This window comes from Danio rerio, chromosome 5 (genome assembly GCF_049306965.1).
Source record: "Danio rerio strain Tuebingen ecotype United States chromosome 5, GRCz12tu, whole genome shotgun sequence".
In the NCBI taxonomy this organism is placed as follows: Eukaryota; Metazoa; Chordata; class Actinopteri; order Cypriniformes; family Danionidae; genus Danio; species Danio rerio.
The window spans coordinates 19,013,158-19,038,750 of record NC_133180.1 but is presented as its reverse complement, the minus strand read 5'-3'; the positions used below and the strand labels follow the sequence as shown (position 1 = coordinate 19,038,750).

The 25,593-nt window shown below is 35.3% G+C and overlaps 1 long non-coding RNA gene across 5 annotated transcripts in view; it reads left to right on the top strand.

Annotated features, from left to right (window-relative positions):
• The window catches only part of LOC141385789 (uncharacterized), a 267,880-nt gene that overhangs the window by 112,055 nt on the left and 130,232 nt on the right, over positions 1-25,593 (top strand). Inside the window, exons 3-5 of one of the 5 annotated variants that reach the window (XR_012406779.1) lie at positions 18,898-19,069; positions 22,089-22,157; positions 22,359-23,145. The exons of 2 other annotated variants lie outside the window; for them this stretch is intronic. This is a non-coding gene — a long non-coding RNA (uncharacterized lncRNA). Of the gene's footprint in view, positions 1-18,897; positions 19,708-22,088; positions 22,158-22,358; positions 25,577-25,593 lie in introns of those variants that run through there. 2 more of the 5 variants (XR_012406775.1, XR_012406777.1) reach the window with 2 other exon arrangements.

Genomic DNA, 25,593 nt, shown 5'->3' with positions numbered 1-25,593 from the left:
CAGCCCTGAGCTCATAAGATCCTCGATCCCGGGGCTCCCTCCCATTTGCAAGGCGAGAGGAGAGTTTGAGCTCAGGTAGATCTCGAGAACAGATAGTGATTGCTCTCAAGAGATGACTACTTACTAGGAGCATGTCTATGGTGCCGATTTGGAAGAGTCAATTAACTTAAGTTGCATGTTTTTGGATAAGAGGAAATCACAGAGCCTGGGGGAAACCCACATGAGCACGGGGAGAACGTGTAAACTCCACACAGAAACGTCAGCAGGCTTAGTAACGACTGGAACACCCAAAAGAAGGAGTAGGGGTGGAAGGGGGGATTCTTTAAAACAATGGCTGCTATATTTTTCTATTCTGAAAAAAGAAAAAGTAAAGCTCTAAATGAGAGCATTTTTATTTGAAATGTACAGCAGGAATGAACAGTTCAGATGCAAAAACCTCTAAATGCTGTCTGAAATTACCACTTCAAACACTTCAAATGTTATCAGGCTCTTATAGAATATGTTGTAGCAATTATTACTCCAACACTTATCATACATATATCAAAAGTCTTAAAATATTTTATATTGACTTTCATTTTCTATTGCATATATACAGTTGAAGTCAGAATTATTAGCCCCCTGTATTATTAGCGCCCCTGTTTATTTTCTTCCCCAATTTCTGTTTAATGGAGGGAAGATTGTTTCAGCACATTTCTAAGCATAATAGTTTTTAAAACTTATTTCTAATAACAGATTTATTTTGTCTTTGTCATGATGACAGTAAATAATATTTTACTTGAAAATTTTCAAGACACTTCTATACAGCTTAAAGTGACATTTAAAGGCTCAACTAGGGTAATAAGGTGCACTAGGCAGGTTAAGGTAATTAGTCAAATTATTGTATGATGATGGTTTGTTTTGTAGACTATCCAAAAAAGAATTAGCTTAAAGGGGCTAATAATTTTGTCCCAAAAATGTTTTTAAAAAAATTAATAACTACTTTTATTCTAGCCGAAATAAAACAAATAAGACTTTCTCCAGAAGAAAAAATATTATCAGACATACTGTAAAAATGTCATTGCTCTGTTAAACATCATTTGGGAAGTATTTAAAAAAGAAAATCAAAATCAAAAGGGGGCTAATAATTCTGACTTCAACTGTATATTTATGCAAAAATTTTATTCTTATTGTTAATATATATGTTGTTATTATTTTAAGCTCATGGCTGGTTGGGGAAGCATTTCACTGCGCATCATACTGAATGACTCTGCATGTGGCAAATACAATTTAAATTTGAAACACATCAAGTAATTTCAAAGAAATGTTTAGGTGGTCTCTTCATTTTGTTTTCCATAGATGTATATGAACATATTTAACATTTATGGACATGATATCTGGGTTAACTGGCATTTCTGTAAGTTTGTATGTTCTCCCCGTGTTGGCGTGGGTTTTCTTCTGGGTGCTCCGGTTTCCCCCACAGACCAAAGATATGTTCTATAGGTGAGTTGGATTAACTAAATTGACCGTAGTGTATGTGTGTGAGTGAGTGTGTATGAATTCTTCCCAGTATTGGGCTGCTGCTGGATGGGCATCCGCTGTGTATAACATATGCTGGATAAGTTGATGGTTCATTCCGCTGTGGCGACCAGATGAATAAAGTGGCTGAGCCAAAGGAAAATAAATGAATGAATGAACTAGATATCAGTAGTTACATCAGAAATGAACATTTTCCTCAAAACACATACCTCTTAATGGCAATTCCAAATGTCTTTTTTTTTTTCCTGCATGAGACCACAAATAAATGCCAGACTTTTGATCTTTCTATTTTTTAAATAATATAAAAAAATTCACAAAATTTAAAAGCATAATATCAATGTCATTTCAATGCTTCTTGTGAAAAAATAAGCGTATCTTAATGATTTCCGAACAATCTTGTTAAAAAGTACACTGAAAAAATTATTTAAAGTTGATTACTTGGAATTATTAATTTTTCAATAATATTTTAATATTAATTGGCTGAATTGAAACTAATTAAGTTGAACATTACACAATTTAATTTGTTTAAATTCAACAGATACTGTATAAATTGTTTGCAGCAATTTTGCAGAAATCATGTTTTTTCAGTGTAATTGTAAAGTCACACTTTATTTTGATAGTCCGTTTGTTGAATTTAAGTTACATTGCATCTACATGTCAACTAATTCTCAGTAGATTTTAAGTAGACTGTTAGGTTGGTGTTAGGGTTAGTGTAAGTTGACATGTACTTGCAAAGTTTCTTATAGTCTTATAGTCTAGTTTCTTTGTCTGTTGAAGGCGCAGTATCAACAGATATTAAGCAGACAGTTTACTAATACTCAAATGGACCATCAAAACAAAGTGTTTCCAATTGTAATTTGAAAATATCCTTCATTGTTTTTTTGCGTTTATTTAAATATTCAAATTATTCAGCTTTGGTGAGCATAAGACTTTCAAAAACTTGTTTTATTTTATTTTACAGACGCCACCATTATGAACTCATACAAAAGCATATGTATAGATTTTAGTCTCTATGCTATCTCTGTTCCTTTGCTAACACATCTCTTTAAAGCAACCTTCCTCCTAACGTGCAGACTTTACTGTCAAGCTAATGGTGTTCACACTCTATGAAGCAAATGAATATTATTGATGGACCTGTCGCAGCTAATTAATCAGAAACTGATATATGTAATGATTTCTGCTTCAGATTGACAAAATGGTTGTTCGCTTTACTGAGTATGGCATTAGACGCGTGGAATATGGCCAATATACTTTCACAGCAGATTAAGAAGCTACATTTAAAACGCTATCACAAGGGCCTTCTCGGGTTCCCATCTATATATGGACACAATTGATAAATAATGAGAGTGATTTGTGTGTAATCCGTAGGTGTGTGTAATTAGTGAGTCAATGAGTGAAACGCCACTGTGGTTTGATGGGAAAATCAATGTCTACCCTTGGGATGTACACTGTAGCTAAAAACAGTCTAGTCAGCTGAATGCATTTTACAGGAATTTAATATCTAAGATTTCCCATTTGCTGTCCATCATCTGTATGGAAAGCAATATTGAGGGATGGTTCACCTAAAAAGTCTGTCTGTCATCATTTATTCACTCTGTGCTTGTTCCAGTCCTGGTTGAGTTTCTTCTGTTAAACACAAAGGGAGATTTATCAAAAATGTTGGAAAGCAGCAGCCATTGACTTCCATTGTATTCTTTTCCTTCCGAGTTCCTACAATGGATGTCAAGGGCTGGTTTTTTCTAACTAGTTTCTTGTTTTGTGTTAAAAGAAATAAATAAATTCATTAGTTAAGTTTAGAACAGAGTTGCCCAAACTAGGCCCACGGGCCAAAGTTGACCTTTGGTAACCTTTTATTTGGCCCACCATCCAATCTGTGGTTAGAGTGATGGGGAGGGTTGGGACGAATGCCTTTAAAAGACATTGTCATTTAATATATAATGTATCCTTTTGTAACCTTTTTAGTTTGTTTGTTCTATTGCTGAGCTACAAAAAATATTATTTAAAAAATATCAAAAAAATAAATTATTAATTACCCATGACGTTTTTAATGTATTACAGTTGGTATATTTGCCTTCGGCCGACAGCCCTCAATCAATATTGGTTTTTGGCCCTTTATAGAAAAACGTTTGGGCACCGCTGGTTTAGAACCACTTGAGTGTCAGTAAATGCTGAAGATATTTTCATTTTTAAGTGAACTATATCTTTTAATTCTATTGTTTCTATTAATGTGCCATTTATTCATATGTTTAAAACTATTTTTTGTAAAATTTATTTTATTTTCCAAACTACCGACGATGTGTCTTCCAAATTTTTGTAGAAAATGTTGCCATTTAGACCTTTTATTGCATCTAATAACAAAATATGCTACATTTTCGGACTAATTGTCACTCAAAAAAAAATATCTAAATGACTCAAGTTTTTATTAAAATGTGGAAGACATATTAGCAAACCTTTCTAAATTAAAACAAACATTTTACTCAAATTCATAACTGAGAAATCTCAAGTAAAGCCATCTTTATGTCTATAGCTCTTTTACAATGTATTGTATCAAAGCTGATACAATGATAGAATAAAAAGCCATACCAATATTTCAAATTTGTCAAACAATTTCAGCATATCAGGCCAGAAACAAAGGTGAAGTTCTAATTAGATTAAAATTGAATTTGTTTAGATTAATACAAATGTCACTGTAAAAGACAATCCCAGTGGTTTTGTAATTTTATTCTGTCATTCAGGCTCCTCTTCCTGCAACATCTTGCTTTATCCATATTTGTAAACTATCATCAGAATGTTCAATTTTTGGATCGCACTCCCATACCCCTCCCGTTTTTAGGGTAATATCCAGGCCCACTATTACACCGAATCTGCATGCACACTATTACACAGAAATCTCCACAGAATTACACAGTGTTTTACACATCCCACGTCCCTTGTGTTAAGTTATTACATATTTTGGCTAAATTCATTATATTTTGAGCTACCAACGAACGTGACACATTTACCATGCTCAAATCCATCCAAACCATCCACAGAAAAATAAGAAACGAGTCTGCAGATTCCTTCTGGACCTGGCTGTGGCTCATTCTGGATAAACACACCCCTGAGGCACTTTACAGCGCTCTTGTGCTGCTGAACCATGCATTTTAGATAGATCACAAAAAAGGAAGCTTCACATTTACCTGTAAATACGAACCAGAAATCTCCTTGTATTTAACAGGCCACCCAGAAATGAAATTTTTAAAATTATTTAAGCACTCTCTATAGTGATTTCATATCTGTAACCATTTCCTTTCTTTTTTATCTGCTGAAAACACAATTTAAGATACTTTAAAGATTCCTCCTTACCCCAATCTGTTCTAAACCGATATACCAACGCAATATAACGGCAATTCGTAACTTTTTGATTTATAGGCTGATTCGTATAAATTCGTACGATCTAATTCGTACAATTTAGGACGATTTGCTCATCACCAATAACTGTTGGGGTTAGGGGTGAGGTTGGGTGCCATGCCTCCTTTTTAAAATCGTACATTTTCGTACGACTTAACTCGTACAAATTTGTACGAATTAGCCACTAAACTGACAACACGTAAAATACTTACGTTTCCTTGAGATAAGGCTGGATATACCGTAGTTTCCAAAAGTTTTTCAGAATACTTATACTGTGTGTTAATGAAAAACACATTGAACAACAAGAGGAGGACGAATGATTAAATTATGACAGAATCTTGTTTCTATTCCATAATGTGATTTACATTATGAGAATCAGAATATTTAAAATGATGATAATAAGTTAGGCTGGATATTTGAATCTGCTCATTTATAGTTGATTGAATAGAGGAAAGTAAGAGAGGTCTGTCATTTCACCCAACATTAGGTTAAATTCTGAGCACAATTTTTTTTTTTTTAAACATGCATGAATAAATTATTACACAGCAAGCTCAAGAAGATGCAATAAGATACGCAAAATACAAATATGGAGCGAATTTTTATTTCATATTTACTTTAAAGTATGCCTGAATCTCCAAAATTTACATTTGGTTATTATTTATTTATTTACTTCTGTGTGTATGTTTAAACGAAACCTTATACTGGTTTTACAAACTCTGTCAAACACAATGTTATAAATACATTTTATTAACTTTCATTAAAAACTATGTAATCAAATTTAATTTTAAAAACTATCTGAAATATTTATTGTTCTACTCAAATTATACTGAAATTGGAATACTGAATACTGAAATTGGAATTAAACTGGAGTTTTTTTTTTAAACTAAAAGCTTTTTTTTTAGTGCATGAATGAATGGTTCACAACAAGCTCAAGATAATAATCAAAATACAAATTCATTGTGAATATTCATTACATGCTTACTGTAAATATACCTACACTGTTAAAATATTTGACCTTAAATTCACAGTAAATTACTGGACAATAATTGCTTTACTTTCACTGTAAAATACTGAATGTAGATTCACAACAAATTACTTTGAGGTAGTTAACAGTAATTTACTGTGATTTTGGTTCATTAAATTACTGTGAAATTACAGCCATATAGTGTAACTTCACAGTGGATAGTGAAGTCCATTACTGTGATTTCACAGTATTATCTTGTAGAATTAACTATGTTTTATTGTGGCTTTCCTTGGCTAATTTACCCTGACTGTGAAATGATTTGGGGTGTTTAAGTCTTTAGTTTTATGAATCAATACTTGTGTTCCAGCTTATTACGTTTTTGACTAAGCAAAAAGTTATATTCATTACAAATATTTAATATTTCATTGTTAACCTTGCAAAGGTGCAGTCAGCCAAAAATGAACATTTTCTATGATATTCATGTTGTTTCAAAACAGGATGATTTTCTTTCAAGTTTTTTGAAGATGTAATTCAAAAAACAAATTTTTAGGGCTGCAATACCATTCTGTTATGTCTAAAAATTAACAAAAAAATAGTTTTGTATTAATGTCTATGTTGAATGAAATTAAAAATTCTGAAAACAGCGCATTACTGTAACTTTTTTTTACAGTTAAATCCTGTAAAGTGATACTCATGTAATTTGCTATAAAAAATTACAGTAACTGGTTGTAAAAATCTGGAATTGTTTTACAGTAGATCTCAAAAATGTACATTTGGTCATCATTTATTTACTTGTGTGTATGTTTAAATGAAACCTCATACTGGTTTTATATAACGATTTAATGAATCAGACACTACCAGACATAATGTTGTAATTAATAAGTTTAATAAAGCTTGTTTATTTTTATGAAAAACTATTTGATCAAATTTAATTTTCAGAACCATCTGAAATATTTATGTTTTACTCAAATTATACTGAAATTGGAATTAAACTGGACTTTTTGTTTTGATGTGATTTGTATCTTAATCAAGTTCAGAGAAAATTCAGCATTTTGTAAAACATGCATGAATTGTTCACAACAAGTTCAAGCTTTTTCATTGCATGCCTACTTTAAAGTATACCTGAATCTCAAAATTAAATATTTAACCATCATTTATTCACTTTTGTGTGTATGTTTAAATTTAACCTCATACTGATTTTATATACTTGTTTAACAAACCAGACTCTATCGGACACAATGTTGTAATTAATTGGAACCAAAAGCTTACTAATTTTCCTGAAAAACTATTTAATCAAATTAAATGTTCAGAACACTATGTATTATTCTATGTTTTACTCAAATTATACTGAAATTAAACCTAGAATTTAACTGTATTTTTTTTACATGTCACTGAAATTGAAGATTTAGAAGATTTTGAAACTGAGATTTTGTTTCTGCCTGTCTACATGATATGATGGCAGCTTGACTCAGATCAGCTCTAGAACTAAAGATCATGGCCTTAAAATAGTAAGAATAACAGCCACAATTTGTGTTTCATCATGCGTTTACTAAACCAAATGGCGCCTTTCATTCACACAGACAAGGATGCAGTATTTATATTTAAAATTGTTACATTAATGAAAAAATGTACACTCGCTCATTAGCATTTGGCTTAGTTCCTGATTTAACAAGGGTTACCACCGCTCAATGAACCACCCATAACTCTGGCATATGTTTTATGTGACATTAGCCCCTTTCACACATACAGACCTTTCCGGAAAATTACCGGCAATTTTCCGGAAAGGTTGTATGTGTGAACAGGTCCTTTTTGAAAATACCGGTAAATTCGTTCTGGCTATTTTCCGGAAAGAGAAGTTGTAACATTACCGGCAATTTGCCGGAATGCTGCGCTGTGTGAATGCAGAAGGAAGATTTCCGGAATAAGCTCGTGCACGTCTAGAACGTGCTGACGTAAGACTTCTGCTTTAGCCAATCACAACAGTCAGACGCATTTACGTCCGCGCGGTTTGTGAGAATAAAAGCCTTTGAATATTTTTCCAGACACATTTAGCTGCTAGAAGTTAGTCAGATAACGTTTATATCAGTGATTCTCAAACTGTGGTACGTGTACCACTAGTGGTACGCGGGCTTCCGTCCAGTGGTACACGGAGGAATGAAATATGTTGTGCAAATGCTACATATATTTTAAAATTTATTTAAAATGATGTATATAATATGCCATATATGACATATAGCCTATATTTCTGAGGTAATCTGCCACGTTTATTTTAAATGTGCAGAGTTGTAGCTGCTTTACTGGGCCTACTACGCTACTGTCTTTCAATACTGCTCATTTTGGTGGTACTTGGAGAGACAATTTTTTTCCGAGGTGGTACTTGATGAAAAAAGTTTAAGAACCACTGGTTTATATGTTCTTCTTAATGCCAACTGTGCAAATAATCATCGATAAGATGCTTATGATAAGTCGTTGTTTGTTTACCTTCAAGCTTTGCGTGTGCCCATGAAACAGCCTGTGAGCGCCTGAACACCCACATATTATGAACATCTCGACATGCGAATATGATCCAGTGAAAGTTGTTTACAATATTGATCATCAAAAGAGTTAGTAATTTAGTCAAATGTTTACAAATACAAGCGCAGCCGTTTAAAGCTCATTTGTGGTGAATGATGTCAGAATTTACCGGTATTTTGGAATGGATGTGTGAATGCTCTTTTCCGGAAAATTTCCGTAACGTCCTCGCCTGTGTGAACAGCGCTTTTTTGAATATACCGGTAAAGTTGTTCTGTAAATTTTCCGGATATTTACCGGTATCACTGTGTGAAAGGGGCTAATGTCCTTCTAGCCACAACCCAGCACTGGGAAACACTCATACATGCTCTCATCCACACGCATGCCATACACTACAGCCAATTTAATCAACTCACCTATACTGTATATCTTTGGACTGTGGGGAAAACCGGAAGAAACCCACACAGATATTGGGTAGAATATGCAAACTCCAATAATTTTACAGTAAATTTTAAATAATTTTATTACATTACAGCAATATTTCCCAGTAGTTATTGAATAAATTCTACAGCTATGTTTTTTTTCCATTTAATCCAATTGAAATTGCTCCAAGATGGTGCTGTTATAAATTAAAATGACATAATTATTAGTACCCTCCTTCATTATACTCCACAGGCAAGTCTTAACAAATGACCGCACCGCTTCGGTCCACTTGGTGTTGATTTCAGGCCCTGCTCTTTATGGAAACAACCTGTTGCCGATGTGTTTGTGCATGCGAGCAGCAGGTGGTCAAGCTAACGATGCTATCACGCGCACGCTGACGGCACTAAGCTGACAGCTCAGTGTCTGGGCTCTCACCGCACTCTCTCCTGCTGCCAGATCCAACACTGACCTTCATAATGTCCTCATTAATCAGTAAGAGCTCGGAAAATTCCTATCATTTTACTATGAGCTGGAAGCTAAGATGCTGCATTGCATTACTTTACCACTAACCTCTTGATCTAGCAATTTAGATGCGCTTGGAGTGCTTTAAAGAGTCCATGAGGGATTGCGTGAGAGCTAATATTAGGGCAGATGCTGAAAACAAGAATGTACAGCATGTTTTTGTCCAGTGCTATCCTCTTCTTTCTGTACGTGACTACAGTGTTTTAAACTATGGGTTACACTTCTGATTTGGTGAAACGTACTTAAAGGTACACTCTCATAAAAAATGGTACAATGTTTTACCAAAGAAAGTACAAACCCTTGTCACTGGGGCAGTACCTTTTTATAGAACAGAATTGTATCTTTAAACAAAGAAACAGTTTGTAGCATTGCAGTTTGTACCTTTAAGGATATGATTTGTACCATGGGAAACCAAAATGTACTGTAGGAAGGAAAATTATCATATGCATTTGTTTACGTGGCAAAATGTGTCTTTTTAACCAAGAAGGTCTATACTGACTCCACAGGCAGAAACTGATTACATCAGGGCCTGGTGTATGGACTTTGGGGGTTTTACGATGTGGTCAGGTGTTAATGGTCAGTTTGTATGTCTCAGCATTTGGGCTTTGGTCACATGGTCAAGAAAGATGAAAAGAGTAAATTTTTTCTCTGGTCTCTTTTCCTGCTTTGGGCTTTTCTTGCTCTTCTCTGACTCTACTGCTATCAGGCTATCTTCGGGGCCTATGCTCTCTCTCTCTCTCTCTCTCTCTCTCTCTCTCTCTCTCTCTCTCACTGTCTCTCCTTCTCTCTCAGGTAACTTTATTTTATCATCTCATGTTTTATCATTTTATAAAGTTATTTGTAACTAATGCAGTTGTAACCATAGATAATTATTGTCATTAAATCATCTCATTTTCAAGTATTTGTGAATTTATTTTGATTTAACATCAACACTTAATTGCTCCATATTGCAATACAATACATTCACACTCTCAGGAATAAAGGTACAGGAGCTGTCACTGGGGCAGTACCTTTTCAAAAGGTACATATTTGTACATAAAGGGTCCATAATGGCACCTCAATAGTACTTTTTAGGTACATTTGGGCACTAATATGCACGTTTGAGATACCACTGTGGACTCTTTGGGTATGTCACATAACCAGCGATCGCTCTCCAGAGATCGCTGGTTCCCACACAGTAACTATGGACTACACTTCCGCCTTCCCCTGGACTACATATTCATTCATGCTCTGCGGTCACACTCACATGCTCACTCATCTAGACTGATTACACTCGCAACACCTGAGGACTATCAGAGACTGATTACACACCCTACATAAGCCACTCATTCACCCATCCAGTTTGTCGAGTCTTGTTTATCCTGTGATAACACTACAACGCGTTTTCCCTGTTTTGTTTTCCCGTGTTTATACCTTAGCCTTGTATCCCTGTTCTCCCTGTTTGCCGCCTGCCTTTTGACCTATTGCCTGTTATACGACTACGATTCTGGACTGCCTGTTTATACCCGTTTGCACCTGATTTGATCATTGCTTGCCTGACACGAATAAACCTGCATTGTGGATCTTACCCCCAGTTGTCTTTGTCACTCCCCTGTCGTTACAGGGTACAAATATGTACCTTTTTTTCTGAGAGTATGCTGAAACAAATCACGTCACTAATCACTAAGGTTGCGTTACAAATTATCCATGAGCATAGTGAAAATGGAGAGATTGTGCACTATTTTTGATCTCTCATGAAATTATCATTACATTTGGTATTTTTATTTTTGGTATCAAAAGTTCACCTTTTGTTGCGCTTGTTGTTTTTTGTAATTTTTGAATTTGTTAATTCTAATATGCTGCTTTTTAATATTCTATTGATGGACTGAGGAGAATAATGCCACCTTATTTATTTTGGGTTTGACTGATTCTTTCCATTTAAAGGAAATAACTCCCATAGACACATGAAGCATCATTGGGCATAGGTGGATATTTAATGAAAGATACGGCAGGTTCATGCATGTGGTGTTTATGCATAAACTCTATACCTAGAGTGGTAACTTTTTTATCAATTACAAATTTCAGCATGAGCTTAGAGCAATAAATAATTAGAGCCATCTGCTGGGAGTTAGTGTCATTCTGCAGCGGTAAACGCTGATCGCTGGATCCAGATGCCTTTGAAAGCTCACTTCCTTTCAACTGTCACAGCGCGTGGCTCAAAAGGGCTTCCATGCTGCTGGTACAAATTCAAAGCGATGGTTGAATTCATCAGGTAAATACAACATGCATTTATTAATGAAGACTCTTTGGCTCAGTTTTAAATGTAAGAGCGAGTCTCGGTGAGTTATAACAGAAAATAGCAGGTCAAAATGCAGTGCAGAGTGTAACACTGTCACAATATAAAGTTGTTGTTTTTTATTTTAAAATCAGCGTTTATTTTGAAACAGCTTAGTGTGGCAAGATAGTACATAACCTTTAGGAAATCTTTATCAAGAATTAGTTTACATTAAATACAGTATATGAAGTGAAATTAGGGTAAATTACAAAAGATCATATGTCTCTGTATGATTAAGCTACTGTATGCAAGTTGATTTGTATAAATAGTATTATTATTATTAGTAGTAGTAGCAGTATTATTATTAATAGTAGTAGTAGTAGTAATTGCACTTCACTTTAATTTTGTTTCTTTACATTGTGATGTTTTTCTTTAATTCAGTAAGTCAATTCTGAATTTCTGATCCAAACTGAATGTGTATCTGAGCAATGTTTAAATCTGTAATATATGAGGGATGACATATAGTCCTTTGTATTTGCAGATTTCTTGGTTTATTTTAATTTTAGGCTATATTTTCTGAGGGCAAAGGTGTAAGGTGTAAAAAATACTTTTACAAAGACAGTATTCATGAAAGTTAAAAAAGGTTTAGAATGGTTTTAAAGATGATGGGTCAAAATTGACCACCAAGACAATCTTTGTACTCTAAATGTGTACAGCTTAAATGTGTACATAAAATATGAAAATATAAAATAATTAATTTTTGTTGGGGTCATTTTAGAAAAATTTTATCAAAAAGATTTTTTTTTCTACTTTTAAAATGGTCACCTGTAGGTCATGAGAAGGGATAAGGGGTTTATTATTTTTTTTATAACATACAGGTGGATGGACATTGTTCTGCTTTTTACACAACTATTTCTCACATTTGAGCAGAATATTAATTTGTGCCTGTTTTGTTAGCTAAGTGAATGCAAAGTATTTTTTTAAAGGAAAGGGGTTTGCACAAAGTAACGTGTTAGGATGCAGGTTGTCGTATTCATAACAGATGTCTGTTATTTCTAATATGTTTATGGTGCAATTCTGTCTTTTTTGTGAAATTGCACAAAAGATTTAAAAGTGCTAATCACATTTGTTTGGTTGTTTTATTATAACATGTAACCGCTGTTTAAGCAGACCGAATGGCCTATTTTTTCCCTGTAAAAAAATAACCTTCCTCTAGCTGGTCAACACAGCATGATTCTATAGATGTACAGTTTGTAGCCAAGCTAAAATGGAGAGAATTCTTACGTAATTGGGATCTTGAGAAAGACCACACAGACTAGTATGAAGGCCAACTACCAAGGGAGTGTTACAGCTAAAAATGAATACCACAGCGGTGTGCAAAAAATAATGCAGAGGCCAGATCTGTTAAAAACTGAAGTATTGTTGCTGAGGAAGTTTATTGGGGAAGTTTTTTCTCCCCTTTGAAGGGGAGTTTTTATTTTCTAGTACGTGTTTTTCTTTTTTTGTTTGTTTTGTTTTTTGCACAGACACCATTATATTTTAATAATAAATATTGTGAAGATTTTACCTCTGTAATTTCATAAAGTGTGTATTTTGCACAAATAATACTATTAATAATAAACTACTAATAATTAACTGAGGCCTTGAGACGAAGTCCATAGTTTCAAATTTTGAGTAATATGATTATTTTTTTCACTTTAGGGAACATAATATTCTAATTTTTTATTTTACTTGAAAAAAACAACAACAAAAGCTTCTCAATTCTAAGAAAATGTTTGAGTTTCAGTTCATTTTAATGACGTGTTTTTCCTGACACAGTCTACTGTTGCGCGCTTCTCATGCAGGCTACTTGTAATATCAAAGCCTCGTGGGCGTGGTCACATTAACTCAAATGAGCTCAGACTGAGAAACTAGACATAGCGTTGGTTTCATATTGATTACTTTATCAAACAATATTAGTTTTCAACATGCATAGCTGCATTTAAAAGTAGACACTTCAAGCTTTATAAAGATATGTGTCTCATGTCTGGGTGTTTTGTTTTCGTAGAGTTTCAACGCATTTTACTGAAGCGTTTCTTAAAACAGTTCAGACAGATTGACAGATTGCCTACACTGTTTATTAATCTTGTTTTGCAAAAGCACACACGTTTGTTGTTGTTGTGAGTGTACACATTTAAAACTAGACACCTAACAGATTCGATTGATGTATTGATCTTATCTGTACTATCAAAACTGAAAGTGTAATTTAGGTTCATTTCAACTCAATGAGGTAAAAACTTGTCAGAATGCGTATTCGCGGTCTTCGACCCCATGGGGTTAAAGTGCAGACTCTTGGTGATGCAAAAATATCTCCAAACCGTTTCTATATACACATACAATTACCGTAATGTCACATGGTTATCTAATTTTTTATTTACATTTTTTTAACTGAATTTAAACCAATATAGATGTGGCTACTGAGATTGCGCAAGTGAATTAAAGTGATCTCACATGTTACTTCAGTAATGTATGGCACAGCACAACGTGGTCTAACACAAGAAATGCATGGCCAGCAGGGGGCAGTTATGTAACATAGTAAACATACTAAACCGATTTCAGGGTTCTGCCACTCTGGTCTTGTAAATTCTTGTCTTGGTGGCAGAGCTCGAACACTAGTTCTGTCTCATCTTGTTTCTGTCATTGTGTGCAGCCGCATCAAGCGGAAGCGCGGGCTCTGCGTGCCTCGGACGCGCGCACGCTCTTGTACTCGTGTTTGTGTTTTCGTCTGTCTGCAGCAGTTTTGGTTGGCGCTGGGATGAAACATGCACGCTGCGTGTGTGAGTGCATGGTGAGTGTTTTCATTCATCGTGTACTCGTGTCTTTCGTTCAGTCTTTTGTTGGTTTTGTGGTTAGCACGTGGTGCGTGTTTACATGCACTGCGTGCTTGTGGTTATAAACACGCTGTTAATGAGTTATCTCATTGGCTGCATGTTCTAGTCTTGTTTTATGTAAGCGCATGGCTTGTGTTGTCTCTTTGTGTCATGCGCTCTCCCGTCTATTGTCTAGTCCCACCCTCCTTGTTAACCCATTATTAGTTAATTATGTTCATCTGTTTGTGTTTATTTCCTACAGTTTATAAACCCCTCATGTTTGCTGTCCTGTGCCAGTTCGTCATCACATGTCGTTGTTTAAAGTCTTGTCGTGTTTCCAGTCCTGATCCTTGCCAGCCTGCCCAGTCCAGTTTGTTTGTGTATGTATTTGTTTTGTTAATGTTTTCCCCCTCGGGGTAGTTTATTTTGCATTTTATTTTGTTTATTATTTAATAAATTCCCCATTTTCCTGCACTTGATTGCTCGCTCCTTTTTCCGCATTTCCCATTCACAACCCTGACAACCAATGGTCAGTAGCAGCAAGAGCATTTGAGCGAAACTGAATGAAACCGAGCGGTGTAATGCTTCGCTACTGCAAGTTCAGACGTATTATTTTAGTGCTAATTTTGACTTGCCGACAGGTTTTGAGAAGGCAAATTGGTGCTCATTCACGTGAATAACAATCACACAGTGTAATCTATCAGAGGCAAGGCAAGACAAGTTCATTTACAGTATATAGCACATTTCATACACAGTGGCAATTCAAAGTGCTTTATATAAACTCGAATAAAAGAAATAAGTAAAATAAAAACAGAAACAAATAATAAAAATGAACAGAAAAACCTGATAAAATCTGTTATAAAAGAATGAAAAAGAAGAGAAAAAACATAATAGTGCAATCTGTCAGACCTAGCACAGTGCTTGTTCAGTAAAGGCACAGCTAAACAGATGTGTTTTCAGTCTTGATTTGAATGTGCCTACTGTTGGAGCACATCTGATCATTTCTGGAAGCTGATTCCAGCATCGAGGGGCGTAGTAGCTGAAAGCCGATTCACCCTGCTTTGACTGATCTCTTCAAATTTCTAGTTTAAATGATCCTAAAGATCTGAGTGATCTGTTAGGTTTGTATTGAAAGACGCAATCTGAGAGCATCGCTGATGAGTCGCTGACACTTGTGAGATATTTGATATAAATGTTTCTGAACTCGATTCACATCATGCCGTGTGAAATGTGTTCTGATTGAAAATAACATCAGCGATTTCCTACAGCCAATGAGAGGGCAGAATCCACTAGAATGGATACCTGCAGTCCAACTGGAGGTTGGGGGAGAAGTTAAATAGATGTGCGTAGATGTTTAACCCAAATCATTGTTTAAGCCCTGTGAATCACTTTTTATATTAATCTAAGGATTACTGTACAAATACACAAAATAGCTCATACACTGAGCATTTTATGATCTATAGTCAAGTGTTGCATTGTTGGAAAGCAGTAGCCTTGTGTACTTTTTATGTAAGCACAATATATTGATTCCTTTTACAGGTCTTATAAAGATTTGTTGTTGCATTTTATATTATTACTGTTGCTTGTAATGGAAGCTCAGGAAGAGCTTGTGACTAATAATAATTTCTGTGCTCATTCATTTAACAACACACTTTAGTACTTACCGTTGTGCTATCAAAGAGAATTACACAGAGAATGCAGATTTTAACAATGTTGTCTTAATGTCAACACGGTCAAACCCACGCAGAACGCAGGGATATTATACTTCTGACAATGTTGTCCTGCATCTGTATGTCGTTATATTGAAGTTAATAACACAAGCCATCAGATGTAATTACATTCTGCATTAGGCTTGCTATTTATGTATTGTACGGCCCATAATATGTAAATACCATAATTATTTATCCGTCCATGTAGTGCATAACTCACCCGCTCATGGGTTGACTCTGATTGTGGCAGTCAAGAGATTCCTCTTCAAATGTATTTTCTATACTGTTTCCAGATTTAATGCACAAGCCTCATTTCAATTGAGTCTAACACTGGTTCATTAAGTTCATGATTTATGTAACAAGCCTTTGTTTTTGTTTTTTAAAATCCTCCTTCTCCCTCTAGAATCTCCTAATTTAGTCGAAAATGTATGAGACTATTACTTTTGGCCACAGTGTTGTAACAACATCATTAATAAAGATGACTTTTCCATAGCAATTTGTTAAACTGCAAAGCTTTGTTTTGATAAACAAAAATAAGCATTTAAACTGATATGCAAACTAACAATATAATAAACATATACATTTTTGTTTATCCCCCTTGCCTCCTTATTAAAAAGTTGGCTTGTTTTTCAAATCCAATGAATGTTTAATTAGTCGTACTGACTGTTGTTACGATCATCATCTGATTGTCAGACCAATATTACAACTGTGGGCAGGGCTTGACATTAACATCCGCCAACCAACCAAATTCAATTCAATTCACCTTTATTTGTATAGCGCTTTTACAATGTAGATTGTGTCAAAGCAGCTTTACATAAAAGATCATAGTAAATTGAAACAGTGTAGTTCAGTTTACAGAGTTTAAGTTTAGTTCAGTTTAGCTCAGTTCTGTGTGGTTTAATAATCACTACTGAGAGTCCAAACACTGAAGAGCAATCCATCGATGTGCAGCTTTACAGATCCCGAACCATGCAAGCTAGTGGCGACAGCAGCGAGGAAAAACTTCACCAATTGGTGAAAGTGAAGAAAAAAAAAACCTTGATAGAAACCAGGCTCAGATAGGCAGAACCATTTCTCCACTGGCCAAACGTCTTGTGCAGAGCAGCAGTCTAGCTGGACCTCAGCGAAGACTCGTCAGTCCCTGGAGCGTCACAGGAATCAGTCTCATGCTCTTCACACCTCCACGACCATCACAGTAGCTGCTCAGGATACGGCCTGGCCCAGGATATGGAAACCTTGGGATCATCTCTACGTTGGTCTTAGATTGAATAAGTGGAGCTGCATAGTCTGAGGGTCTTGGAATGAGTATCCCCAGGTGGAAATAGAAAATAAAAGCGAGTAGGTTTCAGCTGTGGCAGGTTAGAGAGTCGCTCTCACTAGCCTAGGCTGGTTGAAAAAAATTATGGTGGCTTGAGAAAGCCAACATACTGTTATATTACATAAACGTATTATTCTTCCGTCTTCTTCTTCTTCTTAGACTATTTTAAGAACGCATCTTCTCGGACCGTTCATACTACAACCCCCAAACTAACTCCAAACCTCCAAACTATACTGAATTAAGTTGCTATATATTTTTACAACTGATCTAACTTACGATTTTCCAATAACTGACCTGGAAAATTCGGAAAATTCTTATTGACCTAACATTGGACCAAACGCCAACTGTCATACAGACTTAAAGTTGGGCTCATTTAAGTCTACCAATCTGCCACTTACTGATATCCTTACATCCACACCCTAGCAACCACTTACATCACCCTAGCAACTCTCCCATAGACTTTTTGCAACAAACTGCCATTGAATTTATATTGGACATACTAACAACATACCGATTCATACTAACAACGTACCAATCCGTTATAGAATCATGCTAATGACATAATGTAAGCAGCCGCGGTTGCCACTTTCACTTTAACAATTCTTTGAACAGATTATTAATGGGCCTAACATTAACAGTGTGCATAAGATCATGTTTTTGTTATCTCACATGATATGTATTACCTGTTTTCTTTTGCTTTTTCAGTAACCTTGATTTTAATAGGAGATGGATTCAGATATACTGTATGAGAATAATTCTTTATGGAATTTAAGAAAGGTTGTAATTAATAAAAAGTGCATTTACACAGCTACATTTAGCATGTTTTTTTGTTTTTGTTTTTTTATTAGTTAAAATTTGGAGCTAAGAAATAATTATTTATTTCTTTTTGATGTGGTGTATAAAATTATGTAAATCCTTAATGTTTAGTCCTGAAAAGTCAGTGAAATAAGAACTAATTGTAGTGAAACACTATGAAAGCACAACCCATATGCTCTGCTCACTGAGCAAGCTCATACACAATACACAAAAAGTGAAATGGATGAGGAGGCAAGTAGACATAACACAAAATCTAAATCAAGTAATTTAAGCATGCCAAAGTCAAATGTATGCATTTAAAATAGATTTTATATATATTAAATATATCTGTTTGAATAATTTCACTGATAAAAATGAATGTGCTGCAGCTAAGGACATGTTAGTCTGCATTAGTGGTGGACATTTTTCCAAACCAATCATCTTCAAAAGAGCAGAGCTGTTGTATAATTAGCATTTATATGTGACATGTTATTTAAGGCTAATAGATGCCTGCCACCCCAAAGGGTCTGGTTGTGTTCAGATAGATGTCATCCAGGGAATAAACCATAACCTGTATTAACAAAAAAGAAAAGAGTTCTGACCTACAGTTGCTACATTACAATAAATGCCTTTTTCTTGCATTACAGAACGATGCCTCTGCTTCATCTGACCCGGTGCCTTACTGCGATCGCTTAAAACGATTTGTCTGTCTGTCGGCGAGAGTGATAAAGAGAGCTTCAGGCCTCAGAGTGGATGTGTCATCTCCCTCCTCTGTCTTTATTTTCCCAGAGAAAGACAGCGAGGGAGAGAGAAATAAAGGTTAAGTGACAGGGCCAGTCTGCATAGACACTGACTGAAAAAAAGAAAATAATAATCAGAGAAAAAGAGGAAAAAAACAGAAGTCATTTGGAATTCTTTGACCAGGACACAAGGCCGCTGTTACGTGTGCGTGTGTTGAGGCTGGATAAGCATGAGATAGATGACATGGTGAAGTGTGTGTGACAGGTTGGGAGGTTTGTGTCTGTCCGCGCATGTGTGTGCAGGAGAGTGAGACTTTTGTTTGAGCGGGTGCCGATCCCATCCATCTCACTTAGCGAGCGCGCATTCACATGTCAGCGTCAGCAGCATGGCAGTCTGCCCCAGAGGCCTTTGTGAGAATCTGATAAACACATCCGGTAGGGACCCGCGCGCCCACGTGTGTGCATCTGTCTGGCCTGCCAAAGTCATCAGGGCCACCAGGAAATGGCATTCAAATGGCATCAGATGAAACGTCTGTTCGTGGGTCTCTGGAATATTCATTTATTAGTCAGGGTTAAAATGATAAAAAGGCTTCGGCACGATCGTAGTGTCTGCTTATGCAGAAATATGTGGCATCCCAAGCGTTTATTTCCCATTTGGCTTGGTTAATCTATAATCATATGATTTTAGAAATTAAACTTAGTTCAGAGTTCATAGTGCAGAGGCTGTTGTCTGATTCCCATAACTTTCATATTCCACCACTTTTTTATCTTGTGTTTGGGTTTCAGCTACCAGTTTATTTTGTGTTTGCTTTATATCAGAGGTAAATCTCTCTCTCTCTCTTTTTCTCACTCTTTCTCTCTCTCTCTCTCTCTCTCTCTCTCTCTCTCTCTCTCTCTCTCTCTCTCTCTCTCTCTCTCTCTCTCTCTCTCTCTCTCTTTCTGCAGCGTGGGGGTTTTGGGAAAGTGTTCACGGTCTCAGGCGGTGTAGAGGTGTTTCATTTTCTCTGGATAATGGTCCTGGAGCAGTATGGCTCCAGCTGTAACACATGTGCATGAACACACACATACACAAGCTCAAATGATCAGGAAAACAATTTGCTTAAATGGAACCAGCGTTAAAATTATGCAGCGGTGTAACAAAGTGTTGAGAGAAAGGAAGCTGGTGGAAAGGTTTCTCTATATTATGTCAAAAGCACAGTGTTTACAGCAAACAGACCAGCATGGTAAACACGCAACATTCTCTGCATACCAATTTGTTTTTCTTTGACATGTTTTGGTTTCAAATGCACATTCCAAGCCTGCCAGGAGCTTTTAAAAAGTCAATGAAGTCTCTATAGTCTATATATATATATATATATATATATATATATATATATATATATATATATATATATATGCATTGTTAAAAATGCTAGATTCCACACAATTCCTTTATGTTGTCCCAACATAAACTGATATAGATAATTTAATCGTTTTTACAAATTTAAGTTGATTGAACATACTGTAAAACAATTAAGTTTTCTCTCCAAAAAAAAAAAAAAAAAAAAAAAAAAAAAAATATATATATATATATATATATATATATATATATATATATATATATATATATATATATATATATATATATATATATATATATATATATATATATATATATATATAGTTATTATTATCCCTAGCTTCTCCTCTTCACCAAGGCTTCATTTATTTTAAAAAAAAAAAAAAAAACAGAGTATAAATTGTGAAATGTTATTGTGCTATAAAATAACTGTTCAAAAATAGTTTATAATATAATTTAATAATTTATTCCAGTAATTTTAAAGATGAACTTTCTGTTTTATTTCTCCAGTCTTCAGAGTCACATTATTCTTCAGAAATCACTCTATTATAATTATTATTATTATTATTATTATTATTAATGGCAATAGTAATAAAAGCAATAATGACTAAGGTAATAATTTAATTTAAAACAACATACAGTATGAAAGCAGTTATTTAAAATTGTAATAAATATTTAACAATATTACTTTTTTCATTTAATAAATGCTGCCTTGATAAACAGAATCATTTTCTTAAAAAAACATGAAAAAAAAAACTGAAGAGAAATCATTTATGAAATTAGTTGTTAAAACTATTATGTTTAGAAATATGTTAATAACAAACAAGATAACAAACAAAAAAAAAAATCTTCTCTCCATCAAACAGAAATTGGGGGAAAATATAAAAGAATTCAAATTTAACAGGAGGGCTATTAATTCTGACCAACTGTATGTGCATCTAACCAGATGTTGTAATTATTCATAAAATTAAGTTATAAAAATGTTAATTTACTTATTTAATGACTGTTCTAATCATTTTCTCACGTCAACTTTTTTTCCTTGTTCTGCAAACACCTTTTTATGATGCTTTTATTAGCTATGTTTCCATTCAAAGATGCAAATTAAATTTTATGCACAAAACTGGATTATCGCATAAAAGACGTACGAAAAATGCAGCGTTTCCATCCAACGAGTCAAAGAGAACAAAATTGTCACTTTTTAACTGCCACCAAATATCAACAGTAAAAACATAGTTTGCTGTAGTTGGAGAAGATGCGTGAATCTTTTCTTCATTTAATAAATGACTTGCGCCTCAGAAGACAGCATGCCGACATGCAATGAATGTGTGGTGGCGTTTGAAGGCTTGAGATGCTGAGCACAGATGCTTTTTAACAGTTCTGCAGGTCATTATTAACATAATAACACTAATACTGAAATGGTTACGGCATTTTAGAATGACCATAACAACATTTCAGATGTTTTACAATGTGCTCAGCCTGCTGATTTGTCCATTCACACACATTTTTATCATCACATGATCTCTTATAACTAAATCACATGACCTTTTTTAATGCACATGCTGGAATTTGTTTGGTTAAAGTGTTTCCATTGTTGTTTATGCGCATCTTTTTTATTGAATGAAAAGTTAATCCTACTTAGTTATGCACATAGTTTTAATGCAGGTTTTCAACCTTTTTTATGTGCATATTTAGAATGTGCATAAAAATTGATGCATGGAAACATAGCTACTAATCTCACTTTTTCTTCTTTTTACCAAAGCGACTCCAGATGTGCCAAATCTCCCTCTGAATTATCAGTAATTCCACTCTTTCCTCTGCTAATCACAAGGTGAGATTGAGTCAAACCGATTTGGCTTTAATTGATCTGACGGTAAATTTCTGATCTGTCATGCCCAATTATTCCTTATTAATTTCCATATCCAATGACTCTGTGCTGCGCAGCCTTCTCAGCAGCTGGTGTCAGAGTGAAATTGGACGGATTTAGAGATTTTCGGTCTTGTTATTCATCCTCTTATCAATATGTCATCAGGAGATTGGACACATCAGAATGACTTGAGGGAGAGAAATCATCTACTGCCATGTTTGCTTCGCATCAAACTGTGAGATTGGCACAAACAGAGTTCATCGTGGGCTGTTCTGAGTACCGGGAGCCATTGTGTAGTTCTGCGATGGATTTCATGACAACGACTCCCCTTTGTGATTGTTTATGCCAGTGCAATTGAGGTCAGCACAAACACTCTAATCAAATGGTTGTGATGCAATGGAAGATTAGCCATGATTGTTTTTCTGTTCATAATTGTGCATTTTAGATGGCGTGATTTTTAATACAGCAATGTAAAATCAGCAGCGGCTCTGTTGCTAAACTGTGCTTTCAGCTTGTGGTTTGTAGGGAATTAACACTTTTGAATAAATCATATACCCTGAGAGCAAAGTGGAGTATACAAGTGTGCTTAAGGACATCTTGTTTACTAGCTGTTAAGTATCTTAAAATTCTCAGACACACTTTAAAGATTCAATGGCATTTTACTTTGGCATTTAACTTTTGCAGCTTCTGTAATTAAATCTGTGGAAGCAGGGCTTAGTATCGAAACACATTTTGAGCTTCATAGGAATAGCATTCGATTACAAGAAACATGCCTCACAGCTACATTAATGTATATTACTATATCACTTTTAATGTTGATAAATTATTTTTATTTCAGGCATTATCTAACATCTGAAATTGTATTTTACTAGCTATAAAAAAATGAAATCTTGCAGTTTTACACATTATTTAAAATATAAATGACTATGTAAAGATATGATTAAAAATGTTTTCTCAAACTTCTTTCTTAAAATACAAGTCATTAGACAGACAAAAATACAAGTAAACACAAGTAAATACAAGTCAAAATACAATCCATGTTTTTCTCACATTCTGTAACCTGACATCTGTTCAAAATATCAGTCATATTCAGTGTATTCAGCTTAGCAAGAGAACCATAGACCGATATTTTTAAATTTTCCTATAAGGTTTGTTTTTAATGTTTTATTAATCCCAAAACGATAAACTTAAGTGCTGTTTCTTAGTGATTTGGAGTGCGCTCCCACACCAATACTGTGTCTGTTATGATCATCAGCGATCCAGCAGTTGCCATTTTAACAAACTACATATCCCATTAGGCACTTCACACACACACACACACACACACACACACACACACACACACACACACACACATACAAACACACACACACACACACACACACAAGTTCTGGATTACCTCTGATTACTTGCACACAGCTCACGAGAACTGATTACATGGACTATATTCACACCTCACTTTCACATGCACATTGCTGAGTCTTGTTTTTCTGTAATCATTTCTGACCATTCACCTGTTTCTGAATATGCTCTTTGTATTTCCCTCATGCTCCAGTTTGACCCCATATATTATCAGGCACATTACACACACCATTTCCGGACTATATGAAAACAACTAGCTTATTTTTATCATAATCTATACTGTATACACCTCACATTCACACATACAGTGCTGAGTCTTGTTTTTTTTTTTTTGTGAACATCTCTACGCGTTATCCTTGTCTTGCCTTCCCATTTTTTGATCAGTTTTTGTTCATCGTTTTTGTTGTTTTGTCGCCTGTCCTGATCATTTACCTGTTTCTGACTCTTTGAATTAACCTGATGCTCCAGTTTGACCACATATCCCATCAGGCACCTCACACACACCTGTTACATCAATCAGTCTGGATCACCCAAGACTGATTACATGCACTATATATACACCTCACATTCACACAAACTTTGCTGAGTCTTGTTTCTCTGTGATCATTTCTAAGTGTTATCTTTTTGCCTTTCCGTGTTTGACCTGTGTTTTGTTCATCATTCGTGTTATTTTGCCACCTGTCCTGACCATTTGCCTGTTTATGACTATGCTTTTTGGATTAGCCTCATGCACCAGTTTGACCACATATCCCATCAGGCACCTCACACACAGCAGTTCCAGACCACCCCTGATTACTTGCACACAACTGTTGCTCATAAAGACCGATTACATGGAGTATACTGTATAGACACCTCACATTCACACACACATTGCTGAGTCTTGTTTTTCGGTTAACATTTTTAAGCGTTATCCTTGTCTTGCCTTCCCGTGTTTTTGACCTGTTGTTTTGCCGCCTGTCCTGACCATTTACCTGTTTCTATCTACACTCTTTGGATTACCCTCATGCTTCCACTTGGATCCTCACCTCCATTGTCCCCGACCTTGCCTCTTACAGTAGCATGAAAATGCAGTCATACACAGTTTTTTTTCTGTCCTATTTAACAATCATTTACCCTAAAGTGTGTTTGTTCATGGTCTGTATGTGTTTACAACTTTAATGATCACATGCTACTTTCACTGACAAGAATAATTTGACTTTTTTAATTTCCTATTTTGTGATTTGAAGAAAAAAGACTTATGTCATGGAAATTACTGAATTTTCAGTTTCTGGTTAACTAGCCATTTAATTCCTGTCAGATTGTTAAAATCTTACACCAAGATCGAATGCAAGGTCATCCACCCAGATTAGAGCTATCAGCTGTAAGAAAGGTCTTGCCATTTTTATGCAATATTCATCAGGCGGTCAGTGAACTGTCTGTGGGTGAGCTGTCTGAAACCCAGAGCTGAACCCAGTCATTAAAGTTTAAACGAATTACATGAGGATGTAAGTCCTCACTAAGTTCACACATGCAAACCACTGACTTCATACCAATTATTTGTAACTCGTGTTTGTGTCTACATCTCTGCACTCGCAAGGTTGATTTACACATTGTGCATTATCCATAACAACACACACCAACTGTAAGCATGTGAGGCTGTGTTTACAGTCGGTACGTGTGTTCGCATGGCACAACTCATTAAAAGAGCATTAGCGCTTGTATTTGTCCAGTGCTGTCATATGGGTTCGGCAGGCCTGCGTTCAGGGGAAGCAGATGGCAGGAGGGTTAGTGAGATCTGAACACTCCAAATCTCATTAAGTCTCATTTCATCCCTCTGCAGTTTACTCTCGTGAACACTCAGACGGAAGCCTCGGAAATGCCAGAGTGCATTTATATCAAACGTTAGACTGAGATTTGTGTCCGTTGGCAGGGGAGAGTGGCACAGGAGAAAAGCAAGAGGCCACATCTGGTCTTAAACTGGTGGTTTTCTATCCAGGTCTGTCAAATAAATGCTGTTTATTATGCAAATGCCAAACAAAATTTGGTGTGTGTGTGTTTA